The following is a 20,059-nucleotide window of genomic DNA, read 5'->3' as shown; positions in this document are numbered from 1 at the left end:
CTGTGTGAGTCTTTTGCATTCAGGTCTGCAGAAGCTCCTTCCCCTCTGCAGCTCTGTCTGTGCCGTGCAGATCAAACCATAAACCCAAAATGACACCTTTTGTGGTGCACAGCAGAGAGCTCATGAGCTAACCCAGGAGCAGCTCCTGAAGCACAAATACAGAATGCTTTTAAGGTGTGATGGAAATAGCTGTCTCACAGAGTGTAATTGTGCTCCCAGGATGGTCCTTTCTTTGGGAGGGAAGTGGTGTCTCTGTAACACAAACCTGCAGCAATGGATGGGACTGTGCTGCTCCTCCTGCCTCCTCACACAGGCAGCCCCTTCTCCTTTTGGGCTCCATTTGTGACTCAGGACCTACACTTAAGATCTCATCTTGCAGAGCAATGGAGAATAATAACTCTTATTTCAATATATTGCCATGTCTGCCACTATTAACATTTCCTTGGCCAACCCAGGCAAGATTGGACATCAGGGAAGTATCACACTTGTATATTCTGTCACTGTTCAAAAACTGAGTTCTTTAAGCTCAGATTCCAAACAAGGAATTTAAAATTCTTTTATGTGATCTGGGAGAAGAGCATCAACTTGTGTTTGTTCTTGGTGTGCTGGATGTGGCTCCCTTATGTATGTCAGGGAGCCTTTGGCACTGTGAGGAAGAGCACCCCAAGGTTAGTAAAGCTTTTATCTGTCCTATTCAGTTTATAATATGAAAGAAAAATCTGAGTCTGCATCTTTAGCTGCTGTAAGTTTGTGGAGTTCCTTTGAAGTTGGCACTCTGGTATGCATACATAAAGAATCAGGATCATTTCAGTGAAAAGCTGCTAATACAGATGTTTGTTTCTTTATAACAATAACAATGATTTCTGATCGCTCCTAAACAAGATCAAAGGCATCAGAATCTCCTCTTTGTTTTATCAGTATAATGAAACCACAATTATACTTAATACACTGGAAATGGCTGAGCACGTGGGAGCTGAGAGGCACCTCACCTGTCTGGGTCACACCCTGATGTTGGGCTGTAAAAACCCAAGTTTTCTGGGGCTGCTGTGTTGTGCTGAAAGGGGGACCACGAACAGATGGGTTCAGTAAATTCAGTTGTGTTCTCTGCAGTGCTAAAGTCACTGATGTGCATTGCTGTACACAGCAAGCAAAGGTTCTTTCTTGAAATCACCCAGTGATGGCCAGTAAGAGGGATCTTTCCCTTCTGATGAAGGGAAATGGGAAATGAGATTTTTCAGAATCTTGTTTTGTTTGGGTGGTGCTGGACAAGGACAGGGTCCCCATCCTGGGTGTCTCACCTGCTGCACCCCACCACCAGCCCCCTGATTTTGCCATCTGATCTTTCTTTTCTGAGAGGAAACTGGGGAAGGAAACCCTGCTTTTCAACTAATTTCATCCAAACCCAGCAGAGACATGGCTCTGGCTTCTTCTCCCTGGAGGTGCTGAAGTCTTTTGAGTCCTTCCCTCTTCCCCATCCCAATCTTGTTCTGTTCAGAGAATCATAGAACAGTTTAGGTTGGAATGGACCTTAAAGCTCATTTTGTTCCACCCCTGTCCCGGGCAGGGACACCTTCCCCTGAAGTGGATCAGCAGCCAGGACTTGAGTCATGGCCAGGACTGCAGTGCTCTTCCCCTCCACAGAACAGAGGAGACATCACAGTCCTCAGCTTGTGCATTTTGCTGCCTGAAGCCTGTCCAACCCCCAGGGAAGGTGTTGGGAATGAAGCAAACCAGCAACCCTGCTCTGTTCTGCCACAGCCACCTCTGCCCTGGGTGTTGATGGATCAATCCCACACTGTCCCAGATAAACCCACGCTGGTGAAAGGAAGCTCTTGGTGGCTGGGGGAGATGGCAGCTGCTGGGCCTCTGAACTATTCCCTCAGTAATTCCATTAGGAGGGATGTCATGGTGTTCCTGTTTAATGCAGACATGCTGGACTGTGCTGGGAACAGTGAACTGGATGTGGTGGAGGAAATTAGCCCCTGACAGCTGCAAGCCAAGTGCCCGCTGCAAATGCATCTCTGTCAGAGCCAGCAGGCAGCTCCTGTCACCTTCCCATCAGCTGGAATTGGATGCCTATGGAGGTGGTAATTACAAATCCCAGCCAGGCTGCACAGGCTCATTTGTCTCTGTTTATCATCAGAGCAAGAATATTGATCATTACTAAAGCATTAAATGTCTTTGGAGAGGAAGAGGAAAATGAGGTTAATAAAGGCTGACATGCATTGTGGGATGCACTTCTCCATGAAAGTCAGGTTTGGGAAGTGCAAACATGACAAATGAAATCCCTGTTGCAGCTCTCTGACCTGGTGGAGTTCTCCTGGGAGAGGTGGTGGCTCAGAGAAAGCCACTTGGGAGTTTTGTTGCCCAGGTCTGTGTATTTTGGAGCCAGCAGAGTCACTTGGTTTCACTGGGTGTGTGCAGCTGTGGGATTTAATGGACTCCCTGGGTTATGAACCCACTGCAGCACAGTCAGTGGATGAAACTGGTGTGATGGAGCTGGAATGAAAGTCTGGGGATAAAACTCTGTTTGGGGGTGGTGGTTCAGAGCCTGTTTTGGGAAAAGCCAAGGAAGTGCCTGCTTGGGGTCTGCCAGTGCCAGCCAGGACTGAGAGGGTGGAATTACTGCAATCATTGCCTGTTTTCATTGGGGGGGACAAACAGAACTGGAGCTTTTATGTTGTTTTGATATCAGGCAGCAGAACATGGGTATTTTCAGCCCAAACTGGTATTTCTCTTGCTGTGCTCTTACAAACAATTAATTTTGCCAGTAGTTTCACAGGTACCTTTTGAGGAACAGCACTGTTACCAATTTTCATTCAAAGCTCCTTTTTATCCAATTACAGTTTTGTAGAGAAATGGCCAAGAATATTCCATGCAGGCTTGGTTTATTTGGGCTGAATTTTATGAACTGTTGATATGCTCCAACAGGGAACCAAGTTATAAGAAGGTGATTAGAAGGTACTGGGATCACTGAGTCAGGTAAAATAGGCACAACCCCCAGCCCTCCTGGGCTGAGAGCTGATCTCCAGCTGTGGTGCTGGGGTGTCCATGCAAGGAACAGTCCAAGGAACAGTCAGAACTGACCGTTTTCCAGAGTGGGGGAACCAGCTTCACAGATGGAGTTGCTTTCAAATATCTGTAATCAGCAAAAGCCTTTAATCAGAGTTTTAGCCCCAATTTGGGTTTTCATGCATGCCAATTAGGAGAACCTTGTTTTCTATAGATACAGTCTTTTCTATTTTGAAAGCTTGACAGTTTTAATGCTTTGAAATTATTGAAGCTGACAGGTCTCCTCAAGAACTGTTTAATCTGTCAGATTCTTTCTTCTTTTATCATCTCAATCATTTAATGACTTGAAAAAAGAAAAACCTCCCAATGAGTTATCTTCTACCTTTCTTTAACTTGCCAATAATTCTAAAGGTTTTTACTTGTGGTAGGAATTTCTCTTTAGAAACAGAGAAGAGCTAATTAAAACATCCCGTATCCTAAATGATGAATTATGATGAAGTGCAGAGCAGTTTGCAGGTGGTAATGCCAGTGTGGGTTGGAGGCACAATTTGCTTGTCATGTTGGATGCTGGAAAGACTCAGCTCCCAGATGACCTTTCTGGGTTCTTTCATTTTCATATTGGATTTTTTCTTCAATTTTGTACAAGCAAATCTCACTTTTCTTGGTCTGTGAATCCAGTAATTTTGCTGGATGAATTTTTTCATTGGAGGTCCTGATCAGATTGAAGGAAGTGGCAGATTTGGCACAAACTGGGAATCTCTTCTCTGGGATGATGTGGCAGTAATATCTTGAATGTGCATCCCATAAAAACAACAGTAAACTGTGCAGATAATTGCTTTATAACTTATAATCATTTGCAGTGACTCAAAGCAAGGCTGGAACAGCAGCCTTTGGGTTTAATCATGCTTTGTGTCCCTTCTGTCTGGTGTAAATTGCTGCAGGAGCATCAGCACAGTAGTGGGAAGATGGTGAAATTTAGTGGGATCTGCTGAGGTGAAAGCAAAGACATGAATGGATGAGATCAGCACTATGAGTTCTTTCACTCCTTAAGTTATACCAATTATTGATTGCAGTGGGAGTTTGACTGAATAATGGGTGATGTAAAATGGGTGAGAGCAGGAACCTCTGGATTTGAGTTCAGAATGCTCAGATAACCAGATTTAGCCTACGTGGTGTTTCTCTTGCTTAGTCATAGCAAGAAGACTGTATTTATTATTCTTTGGAGGGATGGCAACAGGATATTATGCACTGTCAATCCAGATTCCTAATTAAAAACAAACAAGAGATGCAAACTCTCCCAATCAAAGAGAGTTAATCTGTGGAGGTTTAATTTTTTGGAGCTCTTAGTCCTCCACATCTGCATATATAATGGCAGGTAAATCTCCCATTGTGAATGATTGACAGGAAGATATAAACAAAAGCATTTTGATATATGACTTAAAATCACTCGAAAGGCACTTTAAAGACACACTCCCCAGTTGCCTTCTGCCATGGCAGAGGCACCAGTACAGGGTGGCAGCTTTCACTGGAGTTTCTTGGTGCTGTTGACAAACATAAAGAAACTGTCACCATTTAATTTTGGTGTCTTCATTTAATTTTTAGTGTTTTCCAGTTTCCATCTGAACTGAGCCTCACTGTACTGGGTTACCAGCATTTTCTACCTCATCTGTCTTTGATTAGTAGATCCCAGTGCTGTGGGGATGGAGGGGTGCTGGAGTTGTGACTCTGTTTGCACATCCCTGCAGGGCCCAGTGCACTGGGTGTTACCTGTGGAGTTCATTTTCCTTTAAACTGCCCTCTGGATCTTGCCCAGCTGTGTTAGCAAGTTTAATTCTGTCTCAGGCAGCTCCCCAATTACTTTTCCACTCTCCTGAGCCTTCCACTGAAACTGTAAGTGGTAGATACACATTCTTTAAATACTTGAGACTTTTGCCATCAGCTCTGGTGGTCTCTGACTCACACCCTGATGGACCAGGAATGTTGTCTTCCTGCAGCACCAGCTCAGGGAAGTGATGTTTGAATATTTTATGAACATGAACATTGGGCAATGAAAGTCTGTTAAAACATCACTTTGCATGTCCCTTCATGGTGTAAAGGGAGTAATTCCAGGGGGTGATGTGCCACCACTGAGCAAGGTGTGCACAGTCACTGGGCATGGGGGGCCCAGGGGTGGGTTCTGATTCCATTGCAAATATAAGAAAGGGGTTGAGGGAAGGATCCTGGAGAAGCATCCTAGAAATAACCAGCAGGAGAGAATCTGCTAATCATCAGTGACCTGATGGAAGGAAGTGTCTCATTGCAGGGTATGATCTCAGTGTACCAGGGCCATTTCTCTGTTGGGTTTTCAACACTGTGTGAAGCTCCTGCTGGGACAGCAGCCATACACTGAGGCACATTTAGGCTGTCTCTGTACTTCGTTGGAAGAGCAAAGATCACAGTGTGTTCTCACCCTGCATCCTGCTGACCTTATCACCCTCCCAACAGCTGTCTGACCACAGTGCTGGCACTGGAGAGGGCTCAGTCCTCTCCTTGTACCCACACCTCTGTGGGGTGGAAGGATGCTGGTGGGAGGGAATGTGCAGTGGTGGCCAAGGAATGGGTCACTGAGTTGCTTGAGAAGCCTGCCTAGCTTTTCTGAGGGAAATTCTGTTTGAGGTGCAGGTAGCACACAGAGGGTGTTCAACAGCCCTCTCTGCCATTTGACCAACAGTTTGGGAACAAAAGGACAGCACAGGAGGGAGAATAGCACCTGATCTTTCCTAATACTGTGGTAGTGTGACAGACTGCTCCAGTCACTGCCCCAGGGAGAGGTCCCCTGTGAGCCACCAGCCAATGCTGCAGCCCTCATGCAGGACAGGTCTCAACCACAGTGACCAACATGTGGAGCTGCTTCCCTTCCCTAATTTCCTCAGCACCTCCTGCCCCATGCTGCAGTGTTGGATGGAGTACATGGTATAACCTAAGAAGTTGGTTTTTTCTGCTCAGTTCATCCTCATTTCCTGCAGGATGAGACACTCATTGTGCTTCTGAAGCTGGAGGAAGTCCATGCTTCTGCCATGGCAATTAATCTTGGGGCAATTTAATAAGAGATGGTTTGTCTTCAGCTGGCTAGACCTGTGCCTTTGTATAATTCAATAGCAAACAGTAATTGGGTTTGTGCTTTGAAAACCCTGAGCATGGTGCTCAGCTGGGTTTTCAGGGGTTGGAGTGTGGGCTCAGCCCTGGGCCTCTGGGTTCTCTGCCCCCCTGGCTGCTGTTGGCAGTTCAGCAGCACAGCTCTGATCCCTCCTGCTGGCACTGGTGCTCAGAACCTCTGAGTATCTGCAAGTGTTTTTTCTCATCCATCTGTGTCTGGCTTTTATCTCGTGGCTCTCCTGCGTGCTGGTGGGAGCAGCTGCCTTGTTCTACAGCTGCTGGTTTTCAGGAAATCCAGTAGAGGTGTCACCTGTCAGGTTTTGATGGAGCCTGATGCACAGGAACAGTGTCAGCAGGCACAGGGAATGATATTTTAGCTTCTCCGTGGTGCCTGTCTTTCCTTGCCCACTTCAGCCCTCCTGCCCTAGGCTGCTGTGCCTCCTGCTGTCCAGGCCACTGCCTGCACAGGTGACCTGGGGACAGCCCCTGCTAACAGGTGGTAACAGGTGTGCATTTTAGTGGATATCTTAGAGGAACTGCTGTCAGTAAAATTTAATTTAGTCTGGTTGTTGCTGTTTGCCACTGGGAGAGCAGTCAGCCTCTGGAAAGCTCTGGCTTCTTTGGGAGCCTCAGTGGGTATCAAACCACCTGAAGTAAGAGGGGAAACATCAGTCTCTGGGTTCCACTGCACAACTGGAGGAAGGGGAAACTTGGTGATGTTCCAGGTGTTGGGTTTTTTCCCCCCAGCAGTCATGATTAAAACAACTGCTGACCAACTCTACTAATATGATGTAACTCATATGCCTAAACCCAAAAACCCCCGTGGAGCCCAGGCAGCAGGGCTTGGTGCCATATTCTGCTTTGCAGTGGAGGGATTCCTGCAGCACCTTCTTGGAATATTCTGCCCTTCCCCTTGCTGTTCTCATGTTTTATCTCCTGACTGTGAATTGTTACAGTGGTGTGGGATAACCAGCTGCTGAAAATGTGACACTGAAGAATTCAGTGCAAGCTCAAGAGCAAACACAGTGGAAAGATTGGGAATGATGCAGCTGTAAATCATTTAAGGAGGGGGGGAAAAGAATGAAAACATTGCCTTTCTTTCTTTAACAGGCTGTGGCAGGAGGTGGGTTTTGCTGTTCATGTGTTATGAGGAACATGTGGTTTGGGGGTCTGTTAATGGGGTTTTGTTGGTGCTGTCACTTCCACTGAGGTGCTTTTTGGAATAATTTGCTCCATTCTGCTCCTGCTATTTGCAAGTGAAGAAAAATGGGATTCTGAGGCTTTCTTTGTGTCTTGTGCTGCAGGGAAAAGGAACACTAATAGCCCATGAATAATTAGTGTGTTGTTCTAAGCTCATATTCTAGATGGATGCAGTCAGTGCCTGCCTGGGCTATCACAGGGGTTTTAGGGAGCTCTGATAGCTTTGCCTCTTGCTGAGGCTCCTCGCACTGCTCGTTACAGGAGTACCTTCATCAGAAATAAACCTCAGGGACACGAGGTGCATGTTAAATGTAGGTGTGTGTGATTTTTCAAAATGCCACAATCCTCCCAGCTAAGCTGTGTGTCCTGGGGAGAGTTTCCCCCTGCTCAGTCCATCTCTGAGCTTGCACTTCACCATAAGCTGCTTTGGCAAAAGGGTTTGGTAGACGTGGAGGGTTCCTTTGCCTGATGGGTAACACAGATACTCCTGGCATGTGGCAGCACCAAGGTGGGCAGGATAAAAATGTGTCTTAAGCAATTTTTCAACCTGCTGTTGTGGGTGGCACTGAGCTGTACTAGGGCTGACAGCTTCTCTGGAGGGCAAAGGGGAAGCTCAGGGGAAATGCAGAGCCCTTGCAAGGGAGAATATGGTGCCCTTGGGGCTCAGGGGCTTTGCTGGTTAATGGCTCCTCTGGGAAAAAAGCCACACAAGGCAGTTAAGGTTTACCTGGTGGTTTATGGCTTTTCACCATTTTTTTAAATTCTAACCTAAAATGTTATTAAAATTGGTTCTAGTCACTGAATTTTAAGCTCAGCCATGGCCAAGTTCACCAGCAGTGCAGTGCCTGCAGGGCAGGGCTGCAGGCAGGGTGAGCCTGGGGGGTCTGTGCAGCCCCCACACCAACCTCTGATGTGCTGCATACACCATATCAGAGTTTTTAATTTCTTTCTTTCCCTGGTCCACTTGTCCTTATGATCATCCTTTGGATCACCATCAAGTGTCAGTGGCAGCTCCTCAGGGCCCTTAGTGTAGAGCTGCTTTCCCACCTCCACATTCAGCAGCTGTACTATTACTTTAGTTCCTGTTTGTTCTCCAGCTTCCCAAGACTCCTTTCTCATCATAGCTCTTTACCTCTTCTTGGTTTTCCTTTCCAATTTGCTCCCTTTCCACCCTCATGTCCTGTTTTGGTGCTGATTGAAGGTGGGTGGTTCTTTGGTCTCCCTTGTTCAACTTTGCAGCCTGAACTGAGAGCAGCTCACTCTCCTTCTTCCCTGCCCTCCTGCCCCAAGCTTCTGGTTTCGCTCTTGATCCTTATTTTCAAAGGCTATAATTGACACTAGGGTTGTCAGTGCCTCATTTAGGGAAGAACTTGCCTGTGCATCAGGACAGTGAATGGATCAGTGTTTGGTCACATTGATTGCTCCCATTGAACATATTGGATATTGAACAGTGTAGTCAAAAGCAAACAAAACTGGTATAATTGTTATTCTATTTGAATAGTTGTTGCCAGTGCAGGAAGAGCTGGGAGAAGCCCATGTTAGTAAGGATTGCTTTGCCAGGGCTGTTCACTGCCCCAGTCCCACCCCACTGTGCACTCTGGGTCCCTCCACAGCCGTGGGAGCTGTTTGTGTGAGTGAACAAAGAGCTGAGGGTCTGCACACCCAGGGGATTTACAGGGCGAGGAGAAGGCATCAGATACAGTGATCAGACACTGAGTACTGCCTACCCTACAAATACCCAGCTCTGTCAGCAGCTCAAGAGGAGAAAGCAGCAGTGATTAAATGTACATGTAAAGTCAGAGCAGGTTGTGTGTGGAGGTAAAAGCAGCAGAGAGAACAAGGCTTGTAGGAGGGATGGAGACAAGGAGGTAATGCAATGTGTTAAGGCTGATTTACATTATCTTGCCAGATAAAAACCCAGATCATCTGCAATTTGTTATTTACAGTTCAGCACTGTGAAATCAATTACTGAGATGCAATTTAATTAAGGCAGGTTAATGCTTAATCTAAGGCAGTAAACCCATAAGACATAATTTCAGTTTACTAATCATTGTAATGCTAATGGCTATTTGACATCTGCTCCATTAAATTGGGCAATACATTTTGGTGCCAGTTTAGCCAGTGATTTCCCTGTCCTGTTCACCCAGAACAGCCCTCCTGAGCACAGGGAAGGATTGGGCTCTAGTCATGGAGTTGTTTAATTCTTTCTGCTGCCAATGTTTCCAATAAATCTGGCCTGGGATACAGTTAACCTGCTATAAGTTTATGTTAACTTTTCTCACCAACGAGCTGAGGGCTTTCACCAGCTGTGTCACTGACCTGTCAGGTGACTTTTGGCAAGTTCCTGGCTTCTAAGTTATTCAGTAAAGACTTTCAGCTCTGAAACCAGTTGTGCCTTTGTTCTTTCCATAATATTATCAGTGTGAAGGCCCCCCTGGATCTAGCAGGAATCTGGGAAGCTGTTTGCTTCCACTTCATTGTTATTCTGCTTTTGTTTCTCATCATCCTGAGGTGGCTGTGCTTTAATAGAAACAGGAGTGAGGAAGAAGGCGGGGAGTCCAAGTATAGCAGTGCTGTGGTTGGGGAGCTGAAGGGAGAACAGCTTTACCTAAAGGGCACTTTGTGCAAGGACAGTGTGACTGTCCCCTCACTGCTGTGGCAGCTCAGCCCCAGGGGCTGCTCTGAGGATGTCCATCTGCAGCAAATACCCCAAAAGCAGTGTGAGTGAGGCCAAGGCTCACCCTGGCTGTGTGGGGCACTTGGGGCAGAGCATCTGCCCTGGCACCAGCTCCACCAGTCCCAGCTCAGCACACCCATAGCCAGGGAACCATAAACTGGTTTGGATGGGAAGGGACCTTAAAGCCCATCCCATTCCACCCCCTGCCATGGGCAGGGACACCTTCCACTAGCCCAGGTTGCTCCAAGCCCCATCCAGCCCGGCCTTGGACACTCCCAGGGCTGGGGCAGCCCCAGCTTCCCTGGGCAGCAATGGACCCCAGCCCTTGGCAGTGCTGTGCCTGGACCCTGCTGTTCTCACAACGGCCTCGGGGCACAGGGAGAGGTGTAAACCTGGGCAAGGTGAAGGGTCTGTGTGTGTCTGACATCTCTCCCAGCCAGGGGGAGCCTTCTGGAGCAGATGCTTTCAGAGCCTCTGGACACTTAAAGAGCTGTGGCTTCTCCCAGCTCAGACAGGCTCTGGCAGTTCCTGCTGGGGCAGCTTCAGCTGTGCCAGGTCTCTGCCAGCCAGGTATTGTTGTGCAAATAGCACAACTTGATCTGGGTCCACTCTGCCACCCCAGAGAGGAGTTTGAGCTGGGACTGGCATCGGGGAACAAGATCAGTGTCATCTGAAGGTGTTTTTATTTTTGTCTTGCTGCTCAGAAAACTTCTTCAAAGTTGGAAAATTTTATCACCTTTTCCCATTATTATAGTGGTTTAATATATGTAAAGTGGCTATTCATTCTAATATAAGACTAATTAAATGTTCTTCAGGTAGAAAGATAACAGAGCTTAGATTTGGGCAGCATTTTTCCCTTCTGTGTGTGAGGCTCTTGCACAATCCCAATTATGTTTTCTTCGTTCAGTGCAATCACATTTCATTACCAGCACAACCTTAACAGATGTTCTGATAGGACTTTCTGCAGAGCTGCTTCCCTGGGTGGGCCACATGGAAAAATTGGTCTTAGCTCCTTTTCACTCCCATGGACACCTGATGGGCTGTCAGGACTTTGTGCTGAACAATGATCCCCATATTGTAAAGTCTCAGATTAGAAAATAATTCTTCATTTTTAAGATAAGTTATGTGTATGTTTAACTCAAATTAGTTTTCCAGTTACAAATCCAGCTCTAGCCCTGCCCAGAGCCACAGGAGTCAGGCTGAGGAGCCTTCCTGGGGGTAGCAATGGCAATACCTCCCTTCACTAATCCCAGGGCAACTTGTTTGTCTTCTCAGACCCAACAGAATTATCTTTTATTCTCATTGATGGAGCCATCACTGTTGTCTGGGATGTTTGTGTGAGTGGGGACTTGGATCTCTTCTTAGCTTCAGAAAGTTTTTATGCTGTAATTTCTGAACTGGTATTTGTGATTAGACCATAAAAGAAGGTAATATGTGAAAAGTGTTCAACTGCTCTTGCCAGGATAGAAAACATATATTGTAATGCATTCAGAAAACAGTCCAAGGGTAGAGGATCAAGTTGTATTTGATTTTCTCATTCTCTATAATAATCATTTTTGTTGTCTTGCAAAGCTCCAGCTTTGAAGTGAGACACATAAAGATTCTGCAATACCAGCAACTGTTTCTCTTTAGCTATTTTCCAACTGATTTGATTTCCTCAATAGCATTAACTATATGGAGGACTAACAAGTTGTAATTAATGTATTCAGCCATTTTCTTTTGTGACAGGCAGGAATGTGAGTGACAGACGAAGGGAAGAAGCAGAATAGAATTGGATGCTTGAGAAGATTATCATAACATAAAAACTGACAACTCTCTGGCTCTTGAATAACATATTGTATTACACTGAAAAGGGAGGAAAAAGCTATTTCACAAAAAAGCCCAACGTGGCTTAGAAATTTTTTGAGGAGGGGAAAGATTTTCAAAAGCCTTTTTAGTGTTCGACAGACTTGAACATTGAAGCTCACAAACAGTGTCTCACGTGCTGCAGTGTGTGTACAGGGGAGTTCATTGCACGGGATGGAAGGAGCTCTCCTGGAGCCCCTTGTTCCAGGGGAACCATCCCTGGTTTGGCTGTGCCTGCCAGGGGCACGTTCTGGTTGCAGGGGTGGTTGGAACCAGCCCCTGGGGAGGGTGGGAGGCAGGAAAAGGGGGCACAGAGCATCAGCTCTGCAGTGGAAAACAGCTCCCAGCTCAGGGGTCAGAACCACAGAATCTTCTGAGTGGGAAGGGACCCCCAAGGGCCATCAAAGTCCAGCACACAGGACACCCCAAGAATCCCACCGTGTGCCTGGCAGTGTTGTCCAAAGCACAGGTAGTTCCTAAGCTCAGCCCTGTGGGGGCTGGTTCCCATTTTAGCAGCTGGGATTGCTCCTTGAGAAGGTACAGGGGATGATTGAGGAGCAGGGCTGGCTGCCTTGCCTCCCCCCTGCCATCCATCCACCACAAGGTCATCTCTGTGCTTGCCCCTTCATGTTTATTTCTGAGCCAATAAAATTCCCATTTGCTCTGGTACATTTTGTAATCCACAGCTTTCAGCCCAGAGATTGATTATCTGTATTCCTAGATAAAATCAAAGTGCAGTACTTTAAACAGATTTCCACTCAATTATTTCCCCCAGACAGCTTAAATGGTGTTGTGAAAGCCCAGATTAACTCAGGAGTGGCCGAGAGGTTCATTTGCCTCCTGGCATTGCTGCATTTAATTTTCAAAGCAATTTTAATGCTGGTTCTTTAATGTCCATCAAACAGGGGGTAATATTTGATATTCACCCTGGAATCTGGGCATGGCAGGTGAATTTAAGACAGTCAGAGGAACTCTGGATTCCAGAACAAACCAACCCCACACAGTGAGTGTGACTTTACTGCACCCTGTGCCTGTGGGATGTGGTCACACAGCCTGGACAGTAACTGTGTCCTTGGCTGAAGCCTCTCCCATTATCCAGAATTCCCTGTGCTCTTTCCACAGGCTGCTGCAGACCGAGGCTGTCACAGCTTACCTGGCTTTGGTCTGGGGATGATCTTTCCAGGCTCTTCCCATCCCATGGGAAATACGGCTGGAGAGCCAAGGCCTTGGTGAGATTTTAAAATATGTTGGGTGAAAAGTAAAATATGGTTTTGAAGCAGAAATAGAGACTTCCTGGTGGGACCTATTCCCTCTGTGTCCCTCACTGTGGGACAAGATTGTGTTCAAGGAGCTTCTTTTCACCAATTTAAATGTGTGGAAGTGAAATTCTTAAGGATATCAGGAAATAAAAATTAATTTCAAGGGGGCTGTTAGAAATTAGGATTGGAGGAGAACTTGTTATTAGCACTCGTTGTAATATTTCAATTTGAGAGTGGAGAACATTTTTGCACAAGATTTTCTCAATAGAAATATAAATTTAATCCCAGCACAATTTGAAAACACATTAATTGTGAGTTATACAGCAGATGGAGGCTTTAAAACTGTATTATTTTGCTTGATTTATTGATGTTTCATTCAGAATTTTTTTTATTTGCCATTTTCTTCTGAGAACATTCAGTGTCACATTGATAAGTGTAAGACTGAAAATTGCCAAGGGAAAAAAAAATAGATATATTTAGCCTAAACCAGACATCTGAACTTTTTGATTCATCAGTGTGTTAACATTTATTTTAGTCAGGCTTTTTTTTTTTTTTTTCCTTTATAACACTTCTTGGAATGATCAGTGATTCAAAATACCTTTTCCTTACCCAGTTCTACATGAAACCAGGGCACCATAAGTGAGTTCTTCAGTTCTGGGGAGGCAGTTTTGTAATCCAGAACATTGAGATGCTGCTCAGGGCAAGACGCATCCTCCATCTCTTTCTTGTGATATTGAAGTGTAAATTGAAACTGTGGCAACAGAGTCCAGTCTCAGTGATAAGAAATTGCAGGTGTGTATAGTATGGGATGGATTCATGCTCACAAACAGATCCAAGGTGGATTAGAGAAATAATTGGAAAAGGAACCCATGGCCAGACTCTCCCTGCAGTCAGTCACACCCAGTTCCACTGTCATTGCAGGGAGTTATTGCAGCTGTTCTGACACGGTACCACTGGGATCAGGAGACTCCAGAAGTTATAATGGCACCAAAAGAGCTGCTAAAATGTGAGTCATGATGGAGACCAGCCAAAAAGACGTTATGATGCAGGATGATGACATGTCTCCGTGGGGGATGTCTCCTCTTTAGTTGTGCCCCCATTCCCTCTGTTCCTTGGAGTGCAGGAGCGCAGGTTGAAGCACACTCTAAACAGCAGCATGTGGAATAACTGCAGGATTTTGCAGTCTCTGTCAAAGCAGCTGCATCTGTAACTCATTTCATGGAAGTTTTACTACTTTTTTTTTTTCCTTTTACCATATCATACTTGAAGCTCAATAAAGATAAACTTCAAATAATGTCAGTATATCACGGCAGATTCAAAGCCCTGCAGCCGAGCCCGTATTCCCCAAAGTGCTGTTTATGATCTGTGCTGTTTTAATGCAGTGGTAGAAGTAAAACCAAACATTTGGCAGTGTCTATATTTGCACCCTTGGGACAGATGATGGAGGAGTTATTTGCTCCAGTCTTTAATCAATTTTAGGTAAGCAGCACGAGTATACCTTGAGCATCCATATTTTCTAATTGGCTCTCTTAAATGTGAAGCCTCCCATAATTCAGCACAGAGATTTACAGAGGAGGGAGAGGGGGAGCAACCAGCACTCACCAGTTGGTGCTGTGATGGATCTGCTCCAGCAGTGCGAGTGGCAGGGGGGAGCCGTGCTCTGCAGCTCGTTTGCAGATCAAAATGCAAACCGGGGGTGATTTCCCGGTGCCGGTTGGTTCCCGGCGCCGCAGGTCCCGCCTGTGCCGGCAGCGGATGCACCAGCAATACTGATCCTTGGTGGCGCTCAGCCAGGCTGCTCAGCTGGGGCAGGGGGGAGTCTCTGGGCCAGTCAGTTCGTGTTATTCCTACAAGGACTTCTCGTAGGGTTCAACCTGCTTTGTGCACTTGGCTGGTGCAGTGTCTGTGCCATGTCTGCAGAGAGCACTCAGCTGAGCTGCAAGATGAGTCAAAGGTGGAGGTGAATCTTCTTGTAAGGTGTGTCCAAAATTATATGGGGCATGGCAATAGAGAAAAAGCATGAGAGAAGAGTGATGGTGAAAAAGGGCTTTACTTTTTTTGATGCATTTGATCCCATTTGGCTTCTCCTGGACTCTCCCCTAAAGCTCTGTAGTCTCAGACTGACCAAAGTCTTGTGTTCACGTGCCTGAGACATAATGTCAAAGCCACGTTGGATGGGTTGGAGCAGCTTGGTCTAGTGGAAGGTGTCCCTGCCCATGGCAGGGAGGTGGAACTGGATGGTCTTTAAAGTCTCTTCCAACCCAAACCATTCTGGGATTCTGATTCTGTAACAGTGTTAACAACAAAGGGTGAGTAACTGATAGAAGTTTGGAGAGTGATGTGGGGTACCCAGGGTTTGAAGTTAGGATGACAGACTAGGATACAATTAGCCCTTGCCCTGGGAATTTGACCCTTGTAAAATTACTTCAGTCAAACCAAAGCATTTCAAACTGGTGTCCCCTGAAAACCTACAGGTGCTGATTGCAGGATGTGACCCATGGGTGTGTGTCTGGGAGGGAATCTGGAATCTGGGAAGGGTCCTGTGGCTGCTGAGACCATTCAGAGGAAATGAAACCCCTAAGCATTCCACAATTGCATTTTGCCTCTCTCTTCAGTGACTCAGTGACATCAAGTTAACCTCCTGGCAAATCACCCAGGGCCATGTGACATCTTTGGATATGCACTAGAGTAACAAAGGACACTTGGACATCACCTTATTGTTTGGATGTTGTCCTTATGTTGGCCATTTCAGGGTAGTTTATTGTATTAAGCCATTCAGTAATTTTTTTTTTGATCTTTCTCATGTTCTGATTAATGGCTTTACTAGATTAATTCCCCCCCAGTAGAAAACTTTAAAATGATTTAACAACAAAGGCACCTGACCATTAATCAAAATAATGTATTTGTGCTTATCAGTATTGATTACAAGTACTGTGCTGTTTATTGCCCAGGGAGGAGAGGGGCTGCCTTTGTCTTCTTTACTCATGATTTATTCCAAATTAGTGCTGTGATTCCAAGGGCTGGATAATGACCCCTTCCCTATGTGCTGTATTAAATACGTAAAGACAACATTGTGTTTCTGAAGTGCCCAGCTCAGTGAGGCCTTTTCCTTTGGCCTCCAGATGTGCTTACATGTATTTGCTAATGACAATTTTGTTTAATAAATCCCTGTTGGGATTCCATGTGTTTGCTCTCCCAGCCCTGACCTCACCTCTGGTCTTTTGATGCCCAACAGTCATCCCATGGCCATGGCTCCTGCTGCACCACCAATCAGTTCTGGTGCTTCAGAACCAACACTCTTCTGTTCTCCTCATTTTCTCCTTCATGTGTTGCTGCCAGTCCTGGGCATTTGGCACAACCTGGGAACTTCAGGTGTTTAAGAGCCAGGTTCCTGAAGTGCAGTGAGTCTTCCCAACTCTTTCACTGTGACAGCACCCACAGAGAGCCCTGTTTGAGGCAGCCTTTTTGTACATTTTTCTTCACAATTTTCTGCATTTTCAGCAAGCTGGGACACCCTTTGTTAAGATTCAGACTTTATGCACTGATTACTTTTCCTCTGCTACAGCTTAACTTCTCCTGCACGGCTTAACTTTAAAGCCAAGTGAAAGGAAATCCAATAAAGATAAATGAGATGTCTTTAAAGGATCCAGAAGGAAATGTGGGAGCATCAGCAATGAATGTGAAGATACAGTGAGCTGAGAAACTTGAGGATGAAGGGTTCTTTATGAGGTTACATCTGTTCACAAAGGCTTGGAAGTATTTAAGATAAGTAACTGCTGTAGGAGCAACACTTCTTCAAACTCTCCTGGCTGTGATTCTCTGTGTTCCTGTCTGACCCAGGGCTGATGACAATGGAGTGGTTTGCAGATGATGCCAAGCAGTGTGCAGGAAGCTCTCACAGAGAACAGTTCAGTTTCCTGTGGAATTCCTCATGTTTGATGTGCTTTTTGAACAACCAAATCTGTTTACCTTTCAGGTCTCCTGCTGCCACTGATGACCCAAAGTTTCCACTGTTCTGAAAGACAGGTAAGTCTCTGAACTATTTATTCAAAATATTTATTCACCCCAGTGGTGGGATGAGCAGTTGAACATTACCCAGGAATGGTCACCCTCAGATGTATTCCCTGTATTTTAAAGGAGTTAATTCCTTCCAGAATTTGGGATATCACTGTTGGATTCAGTTTGACTGCTTAGGTTCTCTTACACTAAGGGTGTCTGTGGGTGAAGAACAAGAGAGGTGCTTTTTCTTCCTCCCTGGATATTTGAAGCTCTGTAAACAAATGTCATGGCTCACAATACAGGAAACCATGTGGACAAACACTCAATTAGATGAATATTTGCATCTGAGTGGTGCTCTACCTGGGACATAAAGCAGTTTTGTATCCCCAGCTCGTTTCTGTTCCCATTTGCTGCATTGCTCCCGTGGCCTGGCCGGGAGTGGACTGAGCCCCACCCGAGTTGTTCAAAACAATCCTAAGTGTGTCTGGTCTGAAAATGTCTGAGCTCAGCTGAGGTTGAAGGAGAGTTACCTGGGTGCTCAGTTCCCCAGAGCTGTGCTGGGAAAATCCAGGCACACCTGAGATATATATGGTGTCAGTGACTGCTGACCCTTGGTTGGCTCTGAACAAAACCTCTGTATTTGTGTCTGGACAGGGCTGGAGGAAGGGACTGGCTTACAGCAGTGCCAGGGCAATGGGTGTGCCTGGCTTCGTGCAGAACCTTTAAATCAGTCAGATAGAGCATTGCTGAGGAGGGGGTGGCTCCTCTCTTTGGCTCTGCTGAAGGGCTACAGTTCTCAGGGCGAGGGGTCACACTCCCAGACTTCCAGCTGGGGATGGGTGAGACGTTCTCTGTTTCACCCCAACTTCACCAGATAGTGAGCTCTTCCAAGCTGGGAATGCAAGGTCAGCATTTTAGATGGTGTTCCATGATTGCTCCAAGGAACAGCTGACCATACCCCTGAGAGCCTTGTTTAAGGAGGAATATTCTGGATTCCAAGGCCAGCTGCCCTGGGAGCAGGCTGGGGGTGACGTTTCAGGAGTGAGTCACAAAGCTCAGGGTCCACTGTGTTTGCTCTCCCGTGGCTCTAACAGCTTGCCTCTCTCCTGCTGGTTTGTAATTCCCTGTCCAAACTCCCTATAAATATCCCAAATGCCAGGACTTCTTCCTTTCTTTCAAAGCCTGTTCTACACTATCTGTTTAATAAGATCTGTGCTTGAGCTGTCAGTCCTGATTACACGTTCCCCTCAGTTTATATTGCTTCTTCCCAGTGGTCACCAGCACAAATGTCTCCGTGAATCTTAATGCATTTTCTTTTCTCATAATGTATAAATGCCTGAAAACTGATCAAAACAACCATCCTACTTTGATTGTGTATTTTATTTCTGCTGAAAGGTTCAAATGTAATGAAAATAAAACGTTCAATGAGCAAACACAGATTTTCCAGAAGAAACAGGCACATTTAACTTGTTTTGAAAGATGGATGAACACTATTAGTTTTGATATATTCTATATATATCTCCTCACTTGACAATTGTTATTTAAAGATTCAGTTCTGGGTTATTGCTGCACTTATGTCGTAGAGTCGTTTTACACCAACGCACGGATCAGTAACTTAATTATAAATCAGTGGGTTTAAGCCAAATGTAATGGAAATAATGTTTCCTCACCCGGAGTCTGCTGAGTCTCGCATGTGGGAATGATCTGGTGGCGAGGGGGGTGTTCCACACGAGGCAGAGCATCCCGAGGTGTGGAGCCTGGGTGGGTTTTGGTCTGGGTTGTGGTTCAGGGCAGTGTTGTGTGAGTCCTGGTGGCAGTGCCTGTGCCAGCACGGGCCTTTCCTGAAGCTGTGGCTCTGCCACAGAAGTTCTAATGAACATCTGCCTAAACTGGAGCAAAACAGAGAGCAAAATTGTATACAGAGCTGTTTCTTTATACTCATGAAAACTTTGTTATTCATCCCTAATACCAAGAGTATCTGTGTTTAACAGATATTTTTGATCAGCTGTGAGACCGTGTTTGTAACTTGTTAGCCACTTGTGCCATGTCAGGGGATGTCTGTGTTTATTAACACAGGAAGAGGGGGCCCAAGCAGGAGTTGAAGGGACTGAGGTGGATGCTCTGACTCCATCTCTCTGCCAGCAGATCTGCACCCAGAAAAACACCCCCTGCCTCGCTGGGGCTGCTTCTGAGTAATGCTCAGCACTAGTGAGGAACCATAAATCCAGGTTTGGAGTTATGAAGCAGGGCCTTGCTGAAACTCTTTTCCATTAAAATCCAATGAAAATGAACGATGGGAATCCCAACTTCCTAGTGGTCCCAGACCAGAGGCAGCACATAAGGTGAGGGATGTACAGCACTGGGATTCTTTTGGTCCTCCCTTTGTCTTTGGTTCCTTAGTTGCCAGGTTAGTAACTCCCAGGTGAGTGGGGGATGCCCTGCAGGGAGGAGGCAGAGGCTGATGTCTCTGCACCTGAAGGCAGGTGGTGCAGGGCTGTGCCAGGCACATCCCAGGAGATGGCAACCTGCAGATGCAAAGCTTCAGCCCTCCTGGGCTTGGGATGAAGTGGAGGAAGGCTGGAGAGCTGCTGTGCAGAGCAGTTCTGAGATGTCTCCTCTGGGAGAGTCAAAAGGGGTGCTGGTATAAAATATTACAGGATATTACTTTTACACTTCATTCTTTAGCAGACAAAGTGATAGGTATTGTTCAACCCGAGCCCCTTGATGCATACTATTGTTAATATTAATTTTAAACCCTTTCAAAACCATCTTCAGAACGTCTATTAAAATATTTAATTGCAAGGTGCTTTTTTTTGCTTCATCCCTCTCATGTACATTGTTCTTTAGAAAGTGAAGTGCTTGTGACTTTGACAGGCAGGGAGGGGAAGTGATCAAAGCGTGTGAGAGGGCAACAGCAGCAAATCCCTTGGAG

This window comes from Corapipo altera, unplaced genomic scaffold (assembly GCF_003945725.1).
Source record: "Corapipo altera isolate COAL_440 unplaced genomic scaffold, ASM394572v1 55, whole genome shotgun sequence".
Lineage (NCBI taxonomy): Eukaryota > Metazoa > Chordata > Aves > Passeriformes > Pipridae > Corapipo > Corapipo altera.
The sequence above is the reverse complement of the archived record's forward strand: the minus strand, read 5'-3'. Positions refer to the sequence as shown.